Source organism: Fundulus heteroclitus, chromosome 1 (assembly GCF_011125445.2).
Source record: "Fundulus heteroclitus isolate FHET01 chromosome 1, MU-UCD_Fhet_4.1, whole genome shotgun sequence".
In the NCBI taxonomy this organism is placed as follows: Eukaryota; Metazoa; Chordata; class Actinopteri; order Cyprinodontiformes; family Fundulidae; genus Fundulus; species Fundulus heteroclitus.
The window spans coordinates 21,646,059-21,673,324 of NC_046361.1; the positions used below are offsets into that span (position 1 = coordinate 21,646,059).

General features: G+C 43.2%; 1 pseudogene; it reads right to left on the reverse strand.

Moving 5' to 3' along the window:
• LOC118556428 overlaps positions 1 to 27,266 on the reverse strand; it is a 118,675-nt pseudogene that overhangs the window by 37,691 nt on the left and 53,718 nt on the right.

Sequence of the window (27,266 nt, forward strand, 5' to 3'; positions counted from 1 at the left end):
ATAGACGTCAGTTTCCACCGAAATTAAGTAAATAAATTATTATTATTATTAGGTTAAAAAAAATTATTTAGTCATTTTCTTTTTCTTCAGCATATTATTGAATTTAAAGGGTGAAAATAAGGCGAAAAAGTCACATGGAGCAAAAGAGAAAAGTGCTTTAAATACAGATGTACAATGATTGTGGACATGAATTTTTACCAAGGAGCGCACTCTGGACCAAATAAAATCATTGTTTAGTGTTTTCTTACCACTGGGAAGCTAGAGGCTGGGATGATGGACACTATGCTCATAGCTTTTAACAAACACCGTTTAATTTAAAACTGCAGCAAACAACTGTAGTGACTCACGTTAATGGCTAGGAAACCACAGATGTTCATGGTTAATTGGCCTTCATATCATTTTCAAGAAATCTAACAGCAAGACTTTCTCAGACATACACACACACCCTCTAAACTTTTCTGCTGCAGGGTTTTAAGTTCGCTGCATCCAAGCCTTGAACCGGGGGCTTGAAGTAAAACATTTTTGCTGTATGCAACAAGTCATACTAATGCTTCCGTCTATGTCGCTTTCTCTTTACAACCTGCGCTCATAAAGTTAGGAAGAAAACACCCGTGGTGTTTGATGCATGACAACAACCCACACGGCGGTGATCGTAGGCCACAGTTTCTATTCTTGCCTCTGCAGGTGCGCCTGTCGGCCTGCAGCTTCATGAGGTGGGGGCAGGCGCAGGAGAAGGTCTGGTTGAAGTTGATGAGGCACAGGTGGGAGCAGGGGCCTTTACCGTCGCTTGTGGCACATGGGTTGGGAGCTGAAGGGAAGAGGTGGGAAGAAAGCACATCTCAACGTTTCATAAAAAAGGAACAACAAACATGTCATAAGAGGAGGGAAAATAGATGGAGTATGCAGGTAAAAAGGCAAGGCAAGGCAAATGTATTTATATAGCACAATTCAGTTTGCAAAGTGCTTTACATGATTAAAATATAGGAATAAAAGCAAGTAGGGATAGAATGTGGAAACAAAACGACATTCAAAGGCAATTTTAAACAAATGTGTTTTTAATCTCGATTTAAAGGAACTCAGGCTTTCCGCACTTTTACAGTTTTCTGGTAGTTTGTTCCAGATAAGTGGAGCATAGGAACTAAATGCTGCTTCTCCATGTTTGGTTCTGGTTCTAGGTATGCAGAGCAGGCTGGAGTCAGAAGACCTGAGTGGTCTGGAAAGTTGATACACTGATAACAAGTCTGTGATGTATTTAGGTGCTAAGCCATTTAGGGATTTATAGACTAACAGAAGTATTTTAAAGTCTATTCTCTGAGATACAGGGAGCCAGTGTAAGGGCTTTAGAACTGGGGTGATGTGCTCTATTTTCTTAGTCTTAGTGAGGACGCAGGCAGCAGCGTTCTGGATCAGCTGCAGCTGTCTGATCCACTTTTTAGGCAGGCCTGTGAAAAACACCGTTGCAGTAATCAATTCTACTAAAAATAAACGCATGGATTAGTTTTTCCAGATCCTGCTGAGACATTAGTCTTAGAAGGAAATGTTTAAGAATGCGGTGCAGTTTTAGACAACCTTATGTCAAAAGATATCCAAATAAATCATTGCAGCTTTTACTGGTCTTAAAACCTTGTCTACCCAAAGGTAATTGTTGAAATATTATTAATAATAATAATACATTTTATTTCAAGCGCCTTTCAAAACACTCAAGGACACTGTACAGGTAGAAACAATAAGGGGTTAAAGCAACATTGTCATAATAAAAAGAAACAACACAAACTACACACAGGAAAGTAACGGAAAATCACAATGAAAAGGCAATCTTGAACATGTGAAACAGGAAAGGCTAATGATTTCCATGAGGAGTTGTCACAACTTCATTAAAATCTGTTTTCCTTGCTATCAATGCACGGACCCTGTCACACACACACACATCATCCCTAAGCTGTTTGCCACTGAATATCAAAGTGACAATTTGATGTGACAGAACACAGTCAAACAATGGTGACGAGCATTTCGCCATCTCGCCAGGCCCGCCTGCCTTTCAGATCAACATGTGACATTTACGCTGCAGAAACAAGGTTTTGTTTTCAAACCAGGTCTGCTGGGGAAAGGATGAACAATAAGGTGACTTTTTCCCCTAACAAGGCAGCCGCAGGTGTCCAAATTGAGCCTGCGTGAGGAAACAACACGACTCATGGCGCGGAAAAGGTCAGCTGTCTTTTGGGGGATAGGAGCCGGGAATAACACGGTGAGCAATGGGCTGTGAGCTCATCCCTTTCTCCGCCAGATTAAAGCTCAGCTTGATCAACGTGTTCAACAGGGTCAATTTAGGGTGTGGAGTTACCCTCTTTGTATTTCTAGCCTTACTCCTGAAGCGTCTTACAAAAGTACTTATAATGCTTTAATTTCTTTTGCTTTTTCCCATGTACACTGCAAAAAGGGAACTAAAAGTAAGCAAAAGTTTCTTAAAATTTGTATATTCTTACTTGATTTGAGCAGCTAAATAAGACTATTTGCCAATGGAATGAGAATTTCTACCCTTAAAATAAGATAATTAGACATCCTGCACTTAAAATGAGATGATGGAGATGAATTATTCTTATTTTAAGTGCAAAAATCTTATTTGGTTGGCAAATAGTCTGATTTACCAGCTCAAATCAATGTCAAAGACACTAATTTCAAGATGATTTTACCTACTTTTAGTTCCCTTTTTGCAGTGTAGCAACCACAAACTTTAATGAGAATCCGTTAAAGGGACTTCTATTAGTCGTTCTCTCCATGAATCGCCATCAAGGCACTCAGATCAGACAAAAATCGAACTCTTTGGCCCATGTGCAACACAGAAAATGAGGCAGAAAGCTAACTTTTCTTATCAACCTGAACACAATATCCCCCTGGCAAAACATGGCGTTGGCATCGTTATGCTGCGGGAATCATTTGATAGAAATGAGATGGAGCTAAATACAATTCAGTCCTGGAAGGAAAAAAAAAAAACACCATGTGAGGCTAAAAAATGACTTAAGACTTTACCTTTTCAGCAAGATCATGAGACAAATTTACAAACGGAAAGGTTTAGATGAAGGTATGTATATTGTTTAGAATGGTCTAGTCAAAGTCCAGACATAAATCCAAATGGCAAATCTGTGGCGAGACTTAAAAATTCACAAGCACTCTCCATTCAATCTGAACGAGCTTGACCCATTTTCACACACGTCATTTTTGAGTCAGGGGTCAGAATACAAATGCACGCCACACTTTTCAGATTTTTACGTCTATAGCAGGCTTGTGTCACTTTCATTTCACACTTTACAGTTAAGCAGTGTGCATCACAGAAAACCAAAATACATCCAAGCTGTGCTTGTGATGTGATCAAAATCTGGATAAGCTTACGAGGCAAGAATATTTTTTTTTTTCCAAGGCAGTTCATGCATTTGCAGTGAAACATACCCAGAGGTTGTCTGGACGGGTGATAGACCTGCAGGTCAAAGGGCTGCGTGTTGGTGCGCTGCACAACGGTGACGTTGTGCCCGGTCCATTTATTGGCTTTGGCGAGCGTGTTAGTCCGCCAGTCGGTCCAGTAGACCTCCCCCCCGTACATGGTGACAGCAAAGGGGTGGGACAAATACTCATGACCTCGCAACACCTCAATCAGCCCAGAGCCGTCGTACATCGCGGAGTAGATGGCATCCGACCTGGGGGAATTTCAGGAAAAAGGGGGCGATGAATCAATTATTTTGGTTCGTATGCTTTGGATGCAATGTTAAAAAAAAAAAAAAAACCTGAAGAAGACAATCTATTGTGCGAGAAATGAAAAACAAGGCAAATGCTACCTGGCATCAATCCAGACAATACGCCTTTCCATGTAGTCCACAGTGAGTCCGTTGGGCCAGCCGCCACTGCCCGTCTCCCTGTGGATGGTGCGCCTGCCCTCACCGCTCATGGACGCTGCCTCTATCCTGGGCAGACTAGCGTCCCAATCTGTCCAAAACAAAATTCTGCCAACAGAAAAATTGGAAAGTGATGTTTTTTGGGTTTTTTTTTCCCCAGATGTGCACACGGTTATATAAAGGTTAATAGAGGATACCGTACACAGAATGAACTGAACGTTCTCTGAACAGCTCTTCAAATTACAGCAACTTTCCAGTACTCTGTGAAAGTTTCAAACCACCCAGATTGCTTTCTAATCTACTCTGGTGAATCTCACTTTTTGGTGTTGAAACATTTATTTTTTTTTTTTTTGGGGTTTATATGGGAGATTTTTCACAGCTCTAATGGCTCGCTTTTTAACACAGTAGGCTGACAGGAAGGGGGGATGGAAGAGGGGGAGAGACATGCGGCCCCCCATGTGGGGGGGCTCGTGGCTGAGTGGTTAGAGCAGTCCGCTTGCACTCAGAGAAGGATGCAAGTACCCGGTTCCATCCCCAGTGCCGGCACCCTGGGTCCCTGAGCAAGACCCTTAACCCCAGATTGCTCTCCAGGCGCCGCACATGGCAGCCCACTGCTCCCCAAGAGCATGGGTTAAATGCAGAGAACAAATTTCATTGTAATGTATGTTTCAATGACAATAAAGATGATATTACTATTATTACTATTACAAAGGACCGCGGGTCGGAGTCGAACCCGGGTCGACCGCGTCGAGGACTAAGGCCCCCGTACATGGGTGGCGATACCCGCTGCGCCACCAGCGCGCCCGAAACAAACAGCTTTTATAGATTTTCTCCAGAAACAGGTGGAAACACTGGTAATATATATTGGAAATACCAATTGCAAAAAACATGGGAAGTCAACATAAAGATTAAAGGTGTGCCACACGTCATTCTTTTTAAGGCAACGCTGAAGCCTACAGTTGCTCAGCTATGAGCTGCAGGCCTGTTAAAGAGGCAACTTTTTGCTTTAGTGCATCAGAATATCAAACAACAAAAGGTCTGGTAATATTCCTCTAACTGTTCTATTGAAAGTGTTTATTATTTTAGCAAAAGATGGAATAACAGTTGCTTTTCTGATTCAAATAAATGTTGTACATTTTCCTTTGAAGATATTGTGTAAATAATAAGATGTTTTAAAGCCAGCCTGCTTTAGATCCCCTTTAATGTGTGATTCTCACCCGTCGCGGGGGTCCAGAGCGATGGCCCGAGGATGTTCAACTTCTCCAGCCAGCAGGGTGGTCCTCATGGTCCCGTCCAGTTTGGCCACCTCAATCTGGTCCAGATTGCTTTCCACCCAGTAAATGTTTCCTGCTATCCAGTCAACGGCTAGGCCCTCTGGAGTTGCCAGGCCATACTGAATGACCACCTCGAAACTGGTCAGAGCTGATCAGACAGAGAAAGCACAGGAAAAAAAAATAAAATCAAGGATATGAAATAAAGATGCCGTTGGTTTTTCTTTATATTGCATTTGACACAAACAAACACACATCGCAGGGTTTAGCACTCCTCACTTTCGTAGGTCTTAGAGAAGCTCTGACGGATCTATCTGTGTCGGCACTCACTCCTAATTATTTATTATTTCCCAGAATCAATGCAACCTTGTGCCAACTAACACCTTCCAACCACAAACGTCCTCTAATTTTATTGGGATTCATGTGACTGCATGGCCGTGTGCCAAACCTGACCGGCTTCTCTGGTTATCGAAAGCATTAACTAGAGAAGGAGCCAAAAAGGGCCAAGGTTACTCTGGAGACTCCAAAAATCTGACCTTAATGGAAGAGAGGCACGAAGAAAGCCAGTTTACCAAAAGCCATGTGGAGGAAACACAGCGAACGTGTGAACGAAGATGATCGGCTCTAGACGCAAAATGCTATTTGTGGTGGAAAATGAACTTGGTGCATCCTCGTAAACATGGAGCACGGCGGTGGCAGCATCTTGCTGCGGGACGCTTTTCTGCAGCAGGGACAGGGAAGCTGGGTGGAGGAAACTCTTTAAGAGGCTGGAGGGTCACCTTCCAACAGGATAACAGCTCTAAACAGATAGCCAGCACTACCGTGGATTATTTTAAAAAGAAGTTCTTCAATATTCAATAAATAAATTCCCAATACATTTAATTCAAGTTCATATGAAAAAGGTTGGAGCATAAATAATTGGGGCGAGGAACTGTATGAATGTGGCACATCCTCCCTCAGCTCTTAGCGCTGTTCTCATTACAGGTCTGGAGACGCCAAAATGGTCACAGCAGGCAGCAGGGGCTGATCTGTGAGCTTCCTGCTCTTGATGCTTGCATTTATGGAGGACTTGAAGAGCCAGGAAGAGGAACAGCAGAGTTTTGTTCCTCCTACACAACGCCAGTGTTCTTGTAAGAGTCACGCACAGCGAGTACTGAGACAAATGGGGAGAGACAAAGCCTTCCACGTCCCCTGAAGGGCTGCGCTGGGAACACAACCTTGATTGGCAAGGAGACCTGGGGTTTTGGGGCAAGAAAGGCAGACCATGACCTGAGGGGATTTATTATGGGTCACAGACTCCCGCCGCTGAATGGAGACTTTGATTTTTTTTTTCTTTAACAGAGACACGTTGATTTTAGGAAATTAGTTATTTTCCTCACAGTTCCTTTTTTTTCATTTTTCTAGACAGTTTTTCCAGAGTTCCCACTTCCTTTAGCCGTAAAGGGAGGAAGAATGAGAGGAAGTGAGTAAAAAGGGAGGAAGAAAGGAGGGAAGGAATCAAGAATCCAGAATCTTTAATAATAAAAATGACATTTTTGGAGAGACAGACACTGGCTTAGGGTAGTTTCCTAGTCTAAAAAGTCTAATAAGACTCATATCCAAGTCCAAAAAGTCAAATTGGAGTTTCTTTACAAAAGATATAAATTACTGAGCTGTTGCGTGAATTAATCACTGGAATGCTCCATTGTTGACGTACACATGCCTGCAATAAACGCTGTGCAATCATTTTAAACCTTCAAGTGACAGAACTGTGCAAATCTGCATGGATGGCAGTGGCGCCTCCAGAAATGTTTCATAGGGGTGGCCAGATGGAGCCACTTAAACTTTTGGGATGGCACTGAAACTAAAACCCGCAATTTCAGGATTCTATTCTACTGTTGTAGTAAACCTGCCTGTAGAAAACTATCAGAAAGACTTCAGTAAACGCCTATGACATCTTTTGGTTTATTGTTTGATTTTTAATGTTACTAATGATCTAATGTGCATAGACCAATAACAGTACAGTTAACATTTTGAGTTGAACGAAATTCATTTTTATTGTGTAATTATATTAGAAATAAGGTGTGAATTTATTAATTTATTGAAAAACAAAACAATTACTAGAGGAAAGTAGATACAGGCAGATACACAGACATCATATACGTAGACGCGTCATAGGGCGCAGGTTCGCACGTCACCGCCATATTGTATGTGGCAGAAAAAAGTTGAGTTCTATTGTAGTGAACGTGAATCAGAAAAGATGCCTCATTCCTGTGCTGCATGGAAATGTATTCTGACTGATTTCACTACTTGTATCTGCCTTCTATATATATATATATAGAAGGCAGATACAAGATACATATATGGTAAATGGTAAAATGGTAAATGGACTGAACTTATATAGCGCTTTTCCAGTCATGCTGACCACCCAAAGCGCTGTACACTATAGCCACATTCACCCAGTCGCTCTCACATTTATACACCGAGACGCAGCACGGTAGGCAACTTGGGGTTAAGTGCTCTTCATTATTTCATAAAACCGTGTCACATGTGAACCTTTAGGAACAGACTTCTTGGGGGAGTATTAAAGAGGTAAAATTAATAATAAGAGAAAAAACGTCCTAGGTCAATAAAGTAAAAAAAACAAACACAAAAGTGGTAATGTTATGAGAAAAACGTCATATTATGAGAATTAAGAGGGAACATTTCCAGAATAGTCACAGTTTGCAGTTTATTTCACTCCTGGAGTAATAGGGCCAGGTTACATTATGTTAAATATTTGTATTCTTTAGGAGAATACATTCTTCTTAAGAATGAAGCTAGAGGGATACGAAAATAAACTTGTAATATTACAAAAACAAAAATACTACGAATACAAAGTATATTCAGAGATTAAAGTCCCTCTGATACTGTTTAAGTGACTGAGTAACCGCAGATTTGCCACATTTAGGATGGCGGACGCTCTGACGCATCGCAGCATAGGCAGAACCCACCCAATGACGCGTCTACTCTTATATTATGTCTATGGGCAGGTACATATAAAAGCGTGATAGAGGTTCAGGAAGAGCGACTGCCTTGCCGGCTGTGCATGATGGGAAGAAATGCTAAACTGATGCTACAAATTACACTGGCCAGTGGGGTGGCCAGGACATGGCACTGGGGGGCCATGGCCACCCCTGTCCACCCCCTGGTGGCGCCACTGATGGATGGATGTCCAACCAGACACTAGAATATGCAAATAGGCTTTACCAGTAGTGTGTTTGTAACATGTAACAGACCACGAACTGGGCTGGTGGTTTATTGATTCTCAAGGACGGGAAGGAAGGAAGGAAGGAAGGAAGGAAGAAAAAAAGGAAGGATCTTAAATATAATTAGTAAAGTTGCTTCACCTCCGTTATCAGACAGCTTGCCACGATAGATCTTGTCCTCCACAACGTCGGTCCAGTACAGGGTGCTCTGGTTGAGGTGGAAGTCCAGGGCGATGGTGTTCCTCAGGCCTGGTACGAGAACGCTGAACTCTCCCTTGTGAAGGTCTATCCTCCTGATCTCGTGCCGGTTGGAGAAGATGATGAAAGGTTTGAAAGGATCTGCAGAAAGAAAAAAAGGTTTTATGTCGCAATACCACTATAGTCTTCTCAAAAACGCACAAATCGGCGGCAATTTCCACAAAAGGAAAAAAGTTATTAGACAACAACGTAGAGCTTTAAGTAGAATGAGAGGTTTCTGTATTAAAATCCTAACGTTGAGAGATAAAGGTTCCTCACCAGAACTTTTGCAGCTCTCCATATCGGCCTCCAGCTCCCAGCCCTCGTAGCAGGAACACTTGACTCTGGATTTCTCCTGCTCACACTTCTGGCTACATTTCAGGTGTTTGGCGCAGAAGCTCTGGATCTGGCAGGTCTTGTTGTCGGCTCCCAGCTCCATGCCCAGAGGACAGGAGCACATGAAGCCCTCACCGGGGATAATGCTGCAGTTGTGACTGCAGCCGCCATTATCCACTGAGCATAAGTCTGCAGCACGCGGAGAGAAGAGTCACCGGGCAATCTTGACAGAAAGCCTGTAACGTTGTTTTTTTTTTTTTTTTAATCTGCTTCACGTGTGAAGCTGTAAAAATATTCTGCTTTGTTTACCGCAAAGCTTCTCGTCGGAGCCATCCGGACAGTCGTCGTTGCCGTCACACAGCTTCTCGGCGGGCAGGCAGATGGAGTCGTTGGTGGCACACATGTGGTGAGACAACTTGCACACCAACGCCTCACAGTTGTCCTCGTCCGAGTTGTCCTCGCAGTCGCTGTCCCCGTCACACACCCAGGCTTTGCTGATGCAGCGAGCTGACGAAGCCAGGGAAAGAAAAAAGAGAAGATGAATCTCAGTTTTTAACATGCACTGCGTTTCAGTCAAACTTCCAGTTCCCTTCAAGCTAGAGAATGAGAAATATTTATGATTTTAAGGCGAGAACACCGTTTCTCAGTTTGAAAATGTTCTCCGTTTAAAATGAACTCCGTACCCAATGCACAATTAGGCGTTTTATGTGTTTTGATTTGTTTCAGAAAGTGTGAAAGGCTCGGCTCCTCACCCGAGTCTCTGCAGCTGAACTTCACTGCCGTGTCACACGTGTGGTTCCAGCCGTCACAGTTGTTCTCGTCGCTCAGGTCCATGCAGTCGGTGTCGCCGTCGCAGCGCCAGCGCATGGGAATGCACAGCCCGTCCATCCGACACTGAAACTCATCGGCGTGGCAGCCACCGGCCGGGCGGGGTTCTGGATAAAATACACATTTTTAGAAACAAAGTAGAAATCTGCCACTGAAAATATATGTTTAATGAGCAGCGCTGATATAAACGGAGCCCTGGGAAACTGGATATACCTCTTGAACTTCCCCACATTGTGCCCCGGTACCAATATAAACTTCAATGAATTTTAATTTAGATTTTAAATAATAGACCAGCACAACAGACTAATATCAAATCTGTTGTTGCGGTTACAGCTGTAAGTCTTTTGGAGGCATGCCTTTATCAGCTATGCACCTGTGCAGACCAACATTTTGGCTCTTTTTCGTCTATTTTGGAAGAATTGCTCCAGCCCAGATAGGACGACGACAGCCTATGAACATCACTTTGCAAGTTGTGCCACAGGTTCCCTCTCTGGATTTAGTTTTGACCTTCAAAGCCCCAGTCTGTGGCTTTGCAGCCACAGTGAGGGGAGGAGCTCAGAGGTCAGCTCTGGCTGCACGTCTAGTGTTGTTGCCCTGCTAGAAGATGAACCATCACTATACTACCGCCCTCTATTTAGCTCCGTCCATCTCTCCATCCACTCAAACTAGCTTTCACACTGCAAAAACGGATCTAAAAATAAGTAAAATGTTCTTAAAATTAGTGTATTTATCCTAGATTTGAGCAGGTAAATAAGATTATCTGCCAATGGAATGAGTATTTTGACCCCTAAAATAAGATAATTAGACATACTGCACTTGAAATAAGATGATTGAGATGAATTGTTCTTATTTTAAGTGCAATATTCTTATTCCATTGGCAAATCATCTTATTTACCTCCTCAAATCAAGGACAAATACACAGATTTTAAGAACATTTTACTTATTTCTAGTTCCGTTTTTGCAGTGCAAGTCTCTGATGAGGATAAGAATCCCCACAGCATGATGCTGCCACCACCATGTCATGATTTGTGGTGTGAATTTTCTGTGAAACATAACAATTGGCCAAAGCACCAAGGTTTGCAGCTGTGCCATAATCTTTCTATTTTCACATGAAGAACTAAAGATGTCCAATTTTTAAAGTGTTTACCAGCTTTCTTTAAGCTCCTCTGCAACTAATTAGGTGTCTACAGAAGACAGTCGGTTGAAGAGTAAATGATGTTCATTAAAAATGTAAAGCACGATTTTTTATATAAAGAAAATGTCAAACACCAGTTCCTTGTATTGGGTTTATCACATTAAATCCTGACAAAATGCTTTAAAGTTAGTCTTGTTGAGGAAATCAAAGATGTTGGCCTGGCAGAGAAAAAAAAGTCTATTACAGACAATCCTTCGTCGCTTTGTGTTTCAGCTCCATGCACAATCTCACTAAGCTAAATCAATCAGCACATCTTGCTGTTAAGTGAAAAAGCAGATAAGGGGCACGAGTGAGTAAATGGCAGACTGACATTTGGTGACCGCCCCGTCTAAACCAGGAAATAAAACCACAGCCACAAAAATGTGCAGGAGGGAGCAGCTTCATAATTGCCTTTTCCCCTTTTCTAATAGGGAACAGACAAAGAAATCACACAAACACACACAGAGCCGAGCACAGATTGCACATTAGAGCAGCAGGTCATGCTGGGCCTCATTTCTGCATGCTGGGACTTGACAGCAGCGAGCCACATTTGTGCCGGGATCAAACAGTACGCACACAGCATAGCACACATGAGCTCATGTTTGTGGGCGCACACAACAGCTGAAGGAAGAGAGCATCAAGACCCCCCCACCCCCCCACCCCCCTTTTTAAACTGAAACTGCACAGCCACCAAAGCTGTAAACACACAAGTATATCTCTGCAGCAGTCACAACATCTGTGAAGTCTGCAGGAGACCACCAAAAAGTTCGATTGTTGTTTAGCCTGCAAAAGTTTATCACATCCGGAGCAGAGCAAGACGAGAGGGTCTTTCAGTGGATAATAAGCGGGAGACAGCAAGCACACTGCAAAAATAGAACTTAAAAACAAGGAAAATTTTCTTGAAATGAATGTATTTGCCCTTGATTTGAGCAGGAAAATAAGACCATCTGCCAATGGAATAAGATTTTTGCCCTTAAAATAGGAACAACTCATCTCCATCATCTTATTTCAAGTGCAGGATGTCTAATTATCTTATTTTAGGGGTAAAAATACTCATTCAATTGGCAAATAGTCTTATTTACCTGCTCAAATCAAGGGTAAATACATTCATTTAAAAAAAAATTTAACTTATTTTTAGTTCTCTTTTTGCAGTGCAGATAGAGGCACGATGAACCCAGGACAGAGCAAAAGGAGGAGAAAGATCTGATCTTTGAGACACAGGGCGATGTGTAAGCACAAAGAAAGACAATCCACCAGGAGGGAAGGGCTTTAATCAGCTGTAGGACAAACATCCCGTTTATCACTGAATCCTTCTACTGAGTGGAGACGATGCAAAGATAAAGATTTTCAGGCTGTGTTATACCATCCTCACCCCGGATGGTGCAGTTGGCGTGGGTCTCGTCGCTGTAGTCTCCGCAGTCGTTGTCGCTGTCGCAGGTCCAGTATTCTGGGATGCAGCGGCCGCTGTTGCATTTAAACTGCACGCTGGAGCAAGAGTGGCTGCAGCCGGCTTCGTCGCTGTTGTCTCCACAGTCATTGTCTGCACAAAATCAGACGCACAATGGACTTTATTGTGGGTTTTCTTTTTTTTTCTTTCGTTCTTGCCTTTAGGGCTGTTTTCAGCTCGTCACCATTGTCGCAGCGCCAGTTGATATTGATGCAGCGGCCGTTGGCGCAGGTGAACTGGGTGAGAGGGAAGCACGTTGGATAGGCTACGAGAGAGACACAGAGATGAGACATGAAACGCATCCCGCGATTATCATGAAACGGTAAACGGTCAAGCGAAAAAAAAGCGTAAAAGTGCAGCAAAGACTCACCACAGGACTCTGGCTCGTCGGAGCGATCTCCACAGTCATCGTCCAGGTCACATGTCCAGGAGATTGGGATGCAGCGTCCGCTGGCACAGGGGTACTGGTTTGGTGGGCAGGTGCGAGCTAGCAAGAAAATATGTCACAGACTTACTTTTACTTCCGCTTTCTCCCCTCTATTCTGTTACTGCACATTGGATATTTTCCTTTGGTTATCTGATTGACTTCGACAGGGGATCATAGTGTGGCATCCAGCTAAACGACGCCTGGCGGCAGCTGGAGAGACTATTAGATATTCCTTAGACGTCATTTTTAAACAGAAATAACCCTAACCCTTGACACACAGTCCTCTTAAGACTGTTGTTATCCTGTTCTGCATGTACATCTTTTTCTACCACAGTTTTTCCTTCCACTCAACATTCCAGTAGTACGCCTGCAGCTTTTTTAGCACTGGTCATTTGTGGCTTTCCCTTCTTGTGAAGCTTGTCAATGACTGTCTTTTAATTGGTCTTCCCTATGATGGCCTCCAATCATTCCCCAAAGAGATTTTTTTTAAGGTACAGGTCATGGTCACAACAAAAAGCAGAAGTATACAATTGACAATGAATCTATAAAATCAACAGCATTACTTGTTTTTAATTAAATTGCTAAAATAAAAATACTAATATGTATACATCTGCCTTATGAACATGAGTGGGGTGGGTTTGGTTATCGGTTTAGTTGATAAGAAATGTAAACTAATGATATTCAAAGCAAAAAATGACTTACTTACAAATAAAATTAAATACTGTTTAGAAAGAGATAGAGGGATATTATAAAGACGTCAATTTTATTTTAAAATGAACAGCTTTAAAAATCACACGCGTTTGTTTATAGCTATGTGTTAGAATGTGTCATGGTGCACCGTGGACACATTCAGGGCACTCTTCGCCTCCCATACAGCTCCGGTTCCACACCTCAGTAATCACCTGTCAGCCTTAATCAAGCCTGGACTCATTCCACCTGTCAGTACTCCTACTTAAACCTCCTGCAGTCAGCTCTTCCCTGTCGGATCGTCTGCTCATTACCGCTCACCTCATCCTTTTCCTGCCTGAGTTCCCTTCGTCTACGCCTGCCTGCAAGTATTCTCTCTGCCGTGCTGCTGGTTCTTAACGCAGCACCCCTCCAGTTCCTGCCCTCAGTATTCACCTGCTCCAGCCCGGTAAAGACCCTGGTTCTCATCCTCCACAACTCATCGTCTTCAATAAACTCTCAAAACAGAGCTCTGTGTGTGTGTGAGTGGTTGTGTTCGTGTTCAGTCTACAAATCATGACAGAATGACTGTAAACGAAAACAAAGACACATACAATCTGTTAAAAAGACGCATACAAAATCTAAATTTTAAAAATAAAGAGCAGTCGTTTAATCCAGGAAAGCAATTGCACTGTAAAGAAAATAAATGTTGTTCCTTTATTGTATTACTAGCAGAAAACTCGAGTAATTATATTGTTTTAAACTATGAGTAGGGAAAGTAATTAAAAACATTAACAAAGTCATAGCGCATCATTTAAAGCACAGGTGTCAAACTCAAGGCCCGCGGGCCGATTCCGGCCCATCAAGGTAAATTATCCGGCCCTCAAGAGCCAAAAAAAGGCATATTACGTCATAAAGTAAAGACATATATATCCTTTTAAGTGTATAAAGTGGCTAAAACTGTGCCTCTTGTAAGTGTAACTCACCCCAATATCAACTTTTTTTTTGCAGATAAACTGTATAAACGGGGCTACTTTTATGTTCCCGTGCATTTTTTATACTACTATGTGAACTGAAATGAAACTATGAAATGAAAAGTATCGTCTCTACACATACAACCGGCCCTTTTAATGACTTCATGACGCCAAAGTGGCCCCATATAGAAATGAGTTTGACACCCTTGATTTAAAGGGTAGGGTAGAAAAATAGCACATTGTACTTCCACCTTCTCCTTTTTAAAACATGTTGGAAGGAATTTAAATACATAAAACGTAAAATGTTACACACATCTTTTAAATAAAATAAATATTTCTGCACTGAAACGAGACGGCAGTGAATACCAGAGCAGGTGGTGTTGGATTCGTCCTCGTCATTGCCGCAGTCATTGTCACCGTCACACAGCCATCGCAGCGGGATGCAGCGGTTGTTCTGGCATTTGAATCTGTCTGCAGGGCAAGTGTGCTGGTCTGCAGGATGAAATACAGAAGATAAGTCTAAACTTTAAAATCACAATCTGTTTATCAGGCACATAACATTAATTGTGGTGGTTTTATCCTATTTAGTCCATTAAAATACTAAACATTGCATGAATCTATGGCAGGATTTCTACAGAAGAAAGGCTTTATGTAAAAAGCCAGCAAGTAAGGAAAGAAGGATGCTAGGAGGGAATCACACAAAGGAGGAATAAAGGAAAGAAACGTGGAAGGACATAAGGTCTCTGTAATCTCATAATCTCTAACACAAGGTAGAAAAGAATTGAGGAAGGATGTAAGGACGGACACAAGTGAGAAAGGAAAGGGGCCGAGGAAGGACAAAAGTACACAGGGAGGAGAGGGAGGTAGGACACACGAAAAGAATGAAAGGAGAATAGAACAGAAGGAAGAAAAAGTAGGAAGGCAGAACACAAGGAAAGAAGCTAAGGGAGGGAGGAGACAGGAAGAAAATGAAGAGATTGTTACATTTCAATTGTTTGTATACTGTATATTTAAAATCTACTATTTACTTCTAAATCTCTGCCGCGCCTAAAACTGTCATTTAACTTCTACTGCGATTTACAAAAGCTGTACGAAACGAAATTTCGTTCTGTAAGCACTTTGTGCATACCGAATGACAAATAAAGTTGTCGAAGTCTAAGATGATGGATGATATGAGAAAGGAAAATGGCAGGAGAATGAGAAGGGAAGGTAGGACACATGAAAGAAAACAAGAGAACAGAGGAAGGAAAGTAGGAAGGATACAAGGAAGGACACGCACAAGACAGAAATGAGGAAATAAAGGCAGACAACATTTGTACAGCAGGGAAGGGAACAAAGTTGGGAAATGCTGTTCACACTTTTCTCTTTCCAAACTTCTCCAGACCTGAAATCCAAGTTCAATACTTTTCCATACTTTCCCAGACTGCGTTGGAACGCTGCGTTAATTACGTTTTTAAACGGATAGCAAGAGAAAGGTCCAGGACAATTAGGAGCTCTGGTTAGACTCGGCCAACGAGGACAAACGTTTGGCCCCTGAAAAACGCACACGTCACCCTGTATGGAAAGAGACGAATCCTGGAAACTTTGCCGCGTGCTCTTGTCAGTCTGTGTTAGCCGACACCCTTTAAACGCAATCCTGTTTACTCGTGTGTTGCTTTTGTATCCATGACAATGACGCGGCGGCACACGCTTACGGCAGAGGTCAGGGTCCTCGTCGCTGTTGTCCAGACAGTCGTTGTCCCCGTCACACTTCCAGCGATCCTGGATGCAGCGGTTGTTCTTGCAGACGTACTCCCCCGGCTGGCACTTCGGCGGGGGAACGTAGCTGGGGTTGCCTAAAGATGAGATCAGGGTGGAAGTCGGGAATTAGAGAATTCACAAAGACATGAAGTAAGAACTAAAACAAGACCCCGGTCACACTGTTCTGTTAATATTATCCCGTGTATGTGTGTTTATTTTAAGCTCAGTGGGTACCAAGCAGTTTTTTTTTTTCTATTAGAAAATACTATCCTCTTTACATGTTCTTACGCTAAACTGTGTTCCTTTTAATTATATCACAAAAAACAACAACAAAATGCTGCAAAGTCATTTGATCTTTGAGAGGCTTTGCAGTAAATCTGTCCACTATTTTCAGAAAAGTTGGTGAAGATTCTCAGTCATCCAGGTCATGGTCATTCCAAAAAAAGTAAAAAACAAAGCAACTGGACTTGTTTTCCGTAGTTGAAGACGTTTTGCTTCCTCTCCAGGAAGCTTTCTCAATTCAAAAGGTCTGGAGTAATGATGAGTACCAAGCTTTATACTACTGTCCAAACAAAGGCCTTGGTACTCATCATCACTCCAGACCTTTTAAATCGAGAAAGCTTCCTGGAGAGTAAGCGAAACGTCTTCAACTACGGAAAACACTGCCAAAACGGATCTAAAAATAAGTCAAATGTTCTTAAAGTTAGTGCATTTGTCCTTGATTTGAGCAGGTAAATAAGATTATTTGCCAATGGAATGAGTATTTTGACCCCTAAAATAAGATAAATAGACATCCTGCACTTGAAATAAGATGATGGAGATGAGTTGTTCCAATTTTAAGTGCAAAAATCTTATTCAATTGGCAGATCATCTTATTTACCTGCTCAAATCAAGGACAAATGCATGCATTTTAAGAACATTTGACTTATTTTAAGTTCCGTTTTTGCAGTGAACAAGTCCACTTGCTTTGTTTTTTACTTTTTTTGGAACATTTTCAGAAAAAATACTCACAAAAGCTCAAACCTAAAGAGCAGCCAGGAATACTTAAAGCTCGGCTCCTGCTAAATAATGAACTTTCCACAGCTGTTGCATGCCGACTGTAGGATAAATTCATTGTCTGGGGAAGCAGCTAAGTACCTTTGCAGGTGACGTTGTCCACGTCGAGTATTTGATCGTCGGCGCAGCCGCAGGACCTGCCGTTAGGAATGGCAAGGCACAGACTGCTGCAGCCGCCGTTGTTGTTTACCCTGCACGCGTTGGTGCCTGCACAAAAAAGCGAGGCAGATGTTATCTCGTCTTTTAAACCACCTGAAACCAAATGACAGGCCGCGGCGTACCTTGCTGCTGGTGAGCGTCGTACACCCTGATCTCAAATATAGGAGGCCTCTCGTTGCGAAGCAGAGTGACGGTTTTGGTGACCTGGTCCAGCTTGAAGATGCTGCCGCCGCGGTACTCGTTCCAAAACAGAAACTGTTTGTAGTGGCACAACCCGAACGCGTGGTTCAGCTCCTGGCCCTCGTAGACCACCTGTTTGATCAGAGAGGCGGATCACGTCGGCATGCTGACAGAAAAAGAGGCACTGACCGGCCACTTTGTTAGGTACGCCCGTTTGCTTGTGACCACAAAGAGCAATTATGTCGATCACAAGCTCAAAGCGGCAGCTTAATGCCTCTATGAATCTAGTCATAGTGAAGACGACCTGCTGAAGTTTGAACCGAGGGCCAGAATGAGGATGCATGGTTGTTTTGTGCAACACTGTCTGGTCACAAGCTCTAGTTAAACGACAATGGTCAGAGAATATAATAATCGTCTTAAGATCCGTGTGTGCAAAATCACAATCACAAACAGACGCCTGGATGCAATGTTTGGTAGGAGGTCTGCCTGACAAGAAAGGACATTTTCTGCCTTTTTCTGCCTTTGCGTTTAATTAAGTGTTTGAGACGCTAATGCTCACAAAGTGTGGTAGGGACAAGAAATAACTACATTACATGGCATTGCAATATCCAGCAATGGTATCTCATTTACATGTTTTCCTGTTATTGTGCAGCTGTAAAGAGATTCGGGGCGGTTTATAAGTTTCTAATTATTTTAAGAATGCCCATGTCAAGGAACCATTTCTGTTCCTTAAAAAGACCACAAATGCACAGCAAATGCAGCTTATTCCGAGAATATTCCCCCACCTTTCTCTCCGTGGTGTTAAGGTAGACCATCTCGATTCGGTCATAGTAGGCATCCACCCAGTACAGGATGCCCTGAGGAATGTCCAGACTCAGGCCGTTGGGCCACAGCACAGTTTTGCTGGTCAGGAAGACTTGGTGATGGGAACCGTCCATCCACGCTTTCTTGATTTTACCTCTGTTGCTCTCTGTGGGATCCTCCTCCCAGTCAGTCCAGTACATCCACCTAGGGAGGTCAAAAAAAAATAAAAACATAAAAATCAAAGTGAGACAGAACATTTCTGTTGGAGCTGCAAATGTTTCTTGCATAGCTTTGATAATCTACAAAGTATCCAACAAGTAAGCAAAGAAAGGAGTATCCAGAAATCTGGAAAACACAAGCCGCCTCCTACGCGCAAACACTGAGATAAGAGTGTGCATGCGTGTGAGTTTCTGCAGCACATGCTGCACCCAAGCATGATATCTGCAGCTTTTATGAGCACTCAGAACCTGCTGATGGTCTCACCCATGCTGCGGGTCCACAACAATGGCCCGGGGGTGGCTCATTTTCCCCTCAATGAGAGTCTTGCGAGTTTGTGAAGCCTTCTCCAGCCTGGCGACACTGATGGTCTTCTTAGGCCCATCGTCTGTCCAGTAGAGGTTTCCTCCCATCCAGTCGACTGCTAAGCCTTCCACTGTGTGAATACCTGAGACAGGCGAGAGAAACCACGGGAGGAGAAACCCAGGATGAACATCCGTACCATCCTGCAATTGAAAAACGACAAAAACGGAAGTAGCTTTTCAGCGTTACCATCCTTCAGAATGTTGTCTCTCTCTGTGCCATCAATCTTCTGTCGGCCGATAATGAAGCTGGTGGCGTCTGCAAAGTAGATGAATTCACTGGCGGCGTGGAAGTCCAGCGCTCGGGGGTTCATCAGGTTCTCGATGGGAATCATATACTCGTCGGGCACCTTGACGTTCATGTCCATGCCCCGGATGATTCCAGGACGACCTTTACCGTACACCAAGAACAACTCGTGGTCTGGCTCTGCAGTGAGGCAAAGTATTAAAAAAGAAATGACGAGTGAGTTCCAAACGTTGAATCCCACTCTTCTACAGCTCTGCTAAGAAAATTGCACTCACTCTTGCAGGACTTCCCGTCGCTGCCGAGGCTGAACCCGGACCGGCAGCGGCAGGTACGCGTCTTGTGGCTGTTGCTCAGCAGACAAATGTCAGAGCAGCCCCCAGGCTTTCCGAACTGATCCAGGGCACAAGCGTGGCTGCGCACTGAGCGGAAAAAAAGACAGAGCATCTGAGCGGTGTGATGATATGCGCACAAATTGGCACTTCTGGTATAACTGAGGTAAAAGCCTGAAAATAGTCATTAAAAACAGAGAAATCCTTTCATTTCACTCCATTTATCCAGAAACAGGACGGCATTGGGGGACAGAGATTGGCCATGGAGGAGGGTTGATTTGAGGTAAACTATTTAACTTTGAATTGGCCATGTCTCATGGATCATTATCCCACGCTCATTTCCTGACAAAACACACCAGATTTTGGTTTCAAATGTCCTGGTAATTCACATAAACTATTTTTAACAGAAGGCTCTCAGGGACTTTCCAGGAAGAACAGCCCACAGCATCACAAATGGCCCACTGCACTCGACAGTGGGCACCGGGTGCTTTTTCACATATTCAACGGAAGATTTCGCCACAGCAATAAAAAAAGATACCCTTTTACCAGGGGTGGCAGTAAATCCTTGCTAAACGCTAAACTCACCTTGAGGTTGGCGTCTCTGGTGGTAGACGTGCAGCGCCGCACCCCGATCCAAGCGGGTCACCACCTGGAAGTCTGAGCTGTTGAAGCGGTTCACCCGGATCACGCTGGTCTTTGGGTTGAGGTTGCCTTCTTCGGAGTTTGTTGCATAGAGGTAGTTCTCGAATACCGTCAGTCCGTAAAGGTGCTCAATCTGGAAGATATTAGGAGATATTAGGCACTTAGCAAAACCCGCTGTGCACGGTTTCTGCAGCTTTCCGTAAGTTGAAATCAAAACACGATAAGACCCTTTTATGGTTTAAATTTAAGATCTACACGAGACATGATATATAACCAAACTTAATTTACTTAATAGCTAATATTTAATTCGCTTTTGAAGCTCAACAAGTTAAATACAACTTTCCCAATGTGGAATGTATTAACTTTGATCCGTTTTTATACACTTGTAGGAAGGTTTAACATGTTTTTATATGCTATATGCTTCTATATGCTTCAAAGTAGAATGTGAGTAGATTAGAGTAAAATGTGCTGTTTGTGCAAAGACCAGGAGAGGGTCTCAAATGTTTTCAAGGCCACCAGCGAGCCAAGAAATGAGAACAACAACTCCATTTATAATATACCGGATGTTAGGGAGTATGAAACCGATAAAGTGTGTACGTCATTATGTTCGTGTGACTCTGAAAATCCTCTTTTGAAGTTAATAAAAACAAGCCGGAACGCGAGGGAGAGTCAGAGTCAGAGTCGCGGCCCGCAGATGCGGCGGGCGCACCTGCTCTCCCTTCGCAAAGGTGAAACTGAATTAAAACAAGACGTTTCAACACCAACCTAAATTGGTGTTTTTCCGCATGTGACTCGAGTGCTTTTACAAAAAGCTTGCAACATCTGCAGTAAATACTCTAGTTTTAGAAATAGCCAACTATTGAAATAAATCCCTGCTGCCCCAGTCTCATTAAATATCCACTCTCCCCTGATGAAGGAGCCAGTTGTGTGTAATGCAATACGAAGGGTTTGATTTTAAACGCCAGGACATAAAGCAAGCCAGTTTTAGGAGCAGAGATCTTTTTGCAGGCTTGCCGGAAAAGCCGAACGACCAACTTCCTTTCAACCTCGCCAACCACTTCCCAGTCGCCCTAACCCCTCGTTCAAAATAAGAAGTCGCGAAATAAACCAACACCACTAGTTTGTTCCTCATAAATAGAAGAGTAAGAAGCAATATGTGAACAGATAAATTAACAACGCAAGAGTTGTTTAATACAAATTAAGACATGGTTTTTAAAATCTGGCTCTCCGAGGTTGGTTAGAGAACGCTGGTGAAAAACCAGAAAGGTCACAGATAAAAGTTGTGGGGATGTTTAAAGCAGGGCTAGGTGATGTTACAGCTTCCAAAGCGCTGAGCATCTGAGAGATTCATCAACCAAAAATGTTGCCTACCAACAAATGGCCGTCCAGCTAAAGTGACAGGCCGGGGAAGGAAAACGCTACTTTGAGAAGCAGAGAGAGGCAAATTAAATCTCTAGAGAGGTTACAGAGGTCCAGGATCCAGGCAGCTCTGTAGAAAGCCTTAAAAAAAGAAAGCCTGCTAAAGGTTGCAGAAGATGGGGGTTGATGGAGACAGATGTCCAATCGCGGCGTCCCCTGAAAGGGAAAAGCCGAAAGAGAACTAACTGTGAGTCACTCTGAAGATTAGCGTAAAAGACGCTGGCAGCATCAGGCTGCAGGGATGCTGTGAGGAGCTGACAGGAGGATGGAGGGAGTCAAAAACAGGACAGCTGACTTGTTATGTGTAAATAGTTTTGAAAACCTTGCAAAATGTGGACCATTCTGCAATGAACCGTATGCTAAGGGGTTCATATTGCCTCCCTCCATCGATAACTAAAGCAAACACAACCAATGTCCCGTTACCACCACAATCATGTTTAAGCTTAGATTATCGCTGCTGGATAAGTTAGACCCAAGCATCGCCAGAGCACAGAGTAAATAGTTTGGAGAGAGATTGGCTGCAAAAATCTCACTCATGAAGTAATATCAGTAAGAGCAATAAAACGGGCTGGGAAGGCACAGATACACAGGAGGACGCTGGAGGATGTGGCTTCTAAAGACGCCGTATTTGGCAAAACAAATGTTTGCTGTTTGCTGATGTGAAGGGTAGTGAGCGTGTCGGGATTCTGGGAACATCTGTGGATGTAATCAGTGTTTATTTTTATTTATTTTTTTAATCTTTTTACTGTGGACAGCTATCCACCCATCCACAAAGCCTCACCAGCAGACCCTGGATGATGGTGTGCCGGTTCTTGCCCTCATAGTCCACCACTTCGATGTAGTCCAGGTAGGCGTCGGCCCAGTACACCAGCCGGTTCACCAGGTCCAGGGTTATACCGTGGGGGAAGACGATCTTGCTGTCCACCAGCTTGGTGCGGTTCTGGCCGTCCATGTCGCAGCGCTCCACCCTCGGCGTGGAACCGTAGTCCGTGAAGAACAGTTTCCTGCAGCAGAGGAGGACCAGGTTGGAGAGGGTGGAGAAGAGAAATTTAAACTGTGGTTAGCGCAGAACATTTGGAGAACCAAACAGAAAAGAAGAAACGGCATCACATGCTATCGGGTTAACTCAAATAACCGTAATCAGGAAGCTGTGAACTCTGTCCTCCTCTGCTGCTCGGTCAGTGCCTTGTCTTATGACATGTCAGCATTTCCCCATCAAGCATTGCTTAAACAGCACGGGGGGGGGGGGGGGGGGGGGGGTTGTTTTGGCGGTGGTAGGTCAGGAGGACTGCGGCGAAGTATACAAACCCCATGGCCGGGTCCAGGGCTATGCCCTTCGGGTTGTACAGCTCCTGATCCAGCAGGGTCACACAGGTCTGGCCGTTCTTGTTGCACACAAACACGCGGTCGTCCACGTCATCCACGAAGTAGAAGTTTCCAGTCAGCCAGTCGATGGCCATCTGCTCCACATCTGATGGGTGCAGAGGAGGGAAGCAGAGAGGACAGGAATGCACGTGAGACAGTCTTCTAAAAAAAAGGCAGACTGTGTCATGTAAGCAGAGTTATAAATCTGGGCCGAATACCAGGAATATGTCTTAACCTGTTGTTTTATGACTCCTCTTAACACGGAAGGAGAGCAGCAAATCTATAAATGTTTCCCCAACATTCCTGTTTATCCATCCCCAGCATGCGGAAGGAAATTAAAAATACAAAGTTAAAGTCTGAGAGCGTGGGGAAACTCTTGGAAAGAGGCTTGCACAGTAACCCGAGACTCTAGAAAATAATCCAGATTTCCAATTTCCCCCGAGATCCGACCTCCCAATTCAAATTTACGCCAATTAAGAAAGCGCCCTAAAACATAAACGAGAAGAATGTGGTTTGTCAGAAAGCCTTTTCTTTTCTGTAACAAGATTAACATTTCTCACAACCTATTATGCATGAAATCAGTTTCTTTGTCAGTGTTTTTCCAAGTTAAAATTTTCAAAACATGCATCAAAACTCATACTGTTGATTTCTTTAAAAGCTGAAAATGGTAGGAGTTTTTAGTTTTGATTAATTTGACAAATAGGAAAAAAAAAACAATCTTTAATTGTCCGACCTAGAGATCAGATTCTAACCGAAATCGCCTGATTCAGATTTCTGGCTGACTGATAGGTGCTTGTCAGAAAAACATATTTATCGTGGGAAAGACATAAAACATCAATAGATCTTTTAAAGCCTTTCATTATGTGTATGATTTGTGTGATAGACACATTTACAGCGATTCTAGCATTCCTGCATTTTCGCAGAATATACGTTCTCTCTTCTGTATGAGTTTCCATTTCGGTTTCTCTTTACATCTCAGGTGGGAGCTGCGTACAAAACGTGTTTCCACAGGCGAAAGAACATCCATAAATTTATCCACTGAAGGCATCAAACTGGTGTTAGCACAGTTCACACGAGGGAACTCAAAATACATTGAAAGGGGAGCTATTGCAAATAGAAAGCGTTTTTTGGCAGCAAGGCAGCCGTTTGGCCAGCTGCATGTCCTTTAATGCAGACATATACACCCACATAGCTTTTATATTAACACACCTAAAGTGATCAAAATGCATTTTGTTTTGGAAATTCGCTTCAAAATGTGAAGCTTTTATAGATTATGTAATATTATACAATTCTGAGAAACTGAACTGTGTTTTTTTTTTAGCCTAAAAGGGTTAACAGAAACAATCAAGAGCTTTATCACTCCGTAATGAATATATAGGATTGAAAGGACTTAAGTTTTTGATGACAAACTAACGTACTGAGATGGACCTGTAGAACCGGACCGGATGAATCTTGAGGCACGGATGAGCAAAGTACAACTCCCCAGTAAGTCCGTCCCAAAGCTTTTCAGAAAATGCCTGCACTGGTACCTCCTACAGTGCAGCCTGGAGTTGCGCAACAGAGCACCGCCACATCTGGGCTCAATTCAGAACCCCTCCGCACCACTTACCAAACATACAAAGAGCTTCGAAAAAACGCACGTTCATCATGGGAATTAAAGTATGCCTAAAGTTACAGTGTTGGGAGAGAAAACAGGAAAACCACAGAGAATGGACTTCTGGTGCTTTCGGCGCGCCTCCGAGCCTGCAAGCTGGATTTAATCTGCTGGTAAACGGACAATAGTAACAGCAGCGGACAGGCACGAATAGGAAGGCTTGTCATGGAGGGAGGAGGGGGTGGCGATAGTCCTGTTGTCAGCTTTAAAACCCTGCCTCTTCACCAGCGGTCCAGCTGGAAGCGATGCTGCACGAGTCGGTAGATTCAGAGCAGAGGGAAAGTTGTGCAACCAGGCAGCTACGGCGTTGTGCAACCACTCTGCAGACCCCCTTATCCAGAGAAAGTCAGCCAGTCTGAAGCCACGCAGATGCCAGAAGCGGTAAGTGGAAACTTTGCCGGGAAAATGAATGAACCCACCCCCTCCCCTCCAGCCACCCTACACTTACAACTCATTTTCTTATCCTGTCTGCAACACCTCCCGACTCCCTCTAATGAGGGTAAACATTTCACAGACTGAGCTCTTCTTATTGCCAACGACGACCATGCTTTATAAGGCAGCACAGCGATTCGCTCACAAGGTCTATTTGGTTTTTCATGGCTCGGCAAACGCACCACGGTACACCTACTTTAATGCCGCTTCCTTTAGTTGCATGTTGCCGTAGTAAGAACATGTTAGAGCAAGGCAGAAAAATAAATAAATAAAGTTAAAAAAATGGTCATCATCTGGCCTCTATAATCCTCTCTTGGCTAAGATGATCCAATTAATCTGTGCAAAGACCTCTTTTGACTTCTCTGCAGCTCTGTTTTGGAGTTCAACAAGATATTATCGTTTCCCATAGTCAAGTGACATATTTAAGAGCCTGTAATCCTATACTGGCAAATATCCTCCTGCAGAAAAAAAAAAAAGAACTAGAGGGGTCTGACAGCAAGGACTATCATTACTGCAGCCAAGGCAAAAAAAAAAAAAAAAAGAACAGTCCTTCATCTAAAAGTCTTCTTTTTCGATGGCAGCAGCCAGAAGTAAACTAGTCCAAAAATGTGAAAAGGCTTTGTTGAAATGTATTAATTGCAGGCTTCCTACAAACTTTAAAGGATTTTTCCAGAACTTTCTAAACTATTCTGGACATCAGAGTAGAAAAATGCATAAGTATATGCGCCATAAATAATGACAACACACTGCTGAAGTTGGCTTGGTGAAGGGCAATTAAAGAAGACAGATGGTCACTGACACCATTCACAAGGAGGGTGAGCTACAAAAGGCGACTGCTAAAGAAGTTTACAATTGACTGTATTGTAAGCCTATTGATGGAAAGTTGAGTGGAAGGAAAAAGGTGCACGAGCCACAGAGATAACCAAAACTTCGACAATGGAGATTCATAAGATGCGGACTGCAGCTGCATCTCTCTTTCTCCCCCAGAGGAAAGTAAGTTTGTCCAGACTGCCTTAATACCAATCCCTGGTTTGATGACCATGGTATGACTGAGTTTTATTGGCCAGCAAACTGATCTAAAACCAATCAGAGTATTTAATGGAGTTCTGTCGATTGGAAGACGAGACACAACAGATCCAGAACCTCGGGTCGACAGACTCCATGCAGGATGCTTTTCTTCTTCTCCCATGAACGTGCACAACACTGGTGTCATTTCAAGTTGTCACCAGAGGGGGCACACGTCTGCAAAAACCCCGGAACTTACGCTATCCTCCTTTATTTAAAATGCAACACCATCTATGAGTTTGACTAAAACTGCGACTTTCATGCGAAAAATCAAAGAGAAACGACAGCATTTAATATTGAATTGATATAAAAATACATGCAACTCAGGAATGTTTTAGAAAATGAAACGAGGAATAAAATCTGTGGCAAACAGTTTGGATTTTTTTTAAATTCCAAACTTATCCAGACCTGTGAAATGATAACACGCGGTTACATCCTTTCCCAGACTTTTAAAGAGTGTGTAGGAGCTGATTTAGACCAAACACAGATTCTGTTTTGACTTTTTACACCAAAACAACAATGAAGACGATCTAAATAATTATCTCCTAAACTCTCCCTGGCAGTACTGTCTTCTTGAAATACACAACACAATGAAAGCAGAACGCAGAGCAGGGATCATCCGTATCTTGTTATCAAGTTTTGTGCACAGCGTGGAAAAGATGGGATGTTCAGCTCCTGCTCGGTTTTTATCTCCCAGTCAGAGGATTGCATGCCGACGGAGCAGAGCTGCATCTGGAACCCTCATCTGGTTATCTGTCATGCTGTCTCAGGCTCTTAGGAAACATTTGGGAGGACTCTTCTTTGAGTTGGCACCTACCCACCTGGCCCGGATTTGATTCAAACACTGAACGGAGCAGAGGACAAAGCTGTCGGCACCAGTTACACGATCAAAGTTAGTTAAAAGTTTAACAAAGAGCAAATGTCCTAATGCTGACATGCAAAGACAGGCCATATTTTAATGGAAAATGCAGCCACTATATGTGCAATAAGTCAGGCTTTTGACCCAACCGATGTCCATAAAGTTAGTGGGCTTTTTATGCACAGTTTTCTTAAAATGTAAGTGTAAAAGAAAATATCGTGATCATAGTAGATAGTCTGAAAAATCCACTAAAGCAGTAAATACAA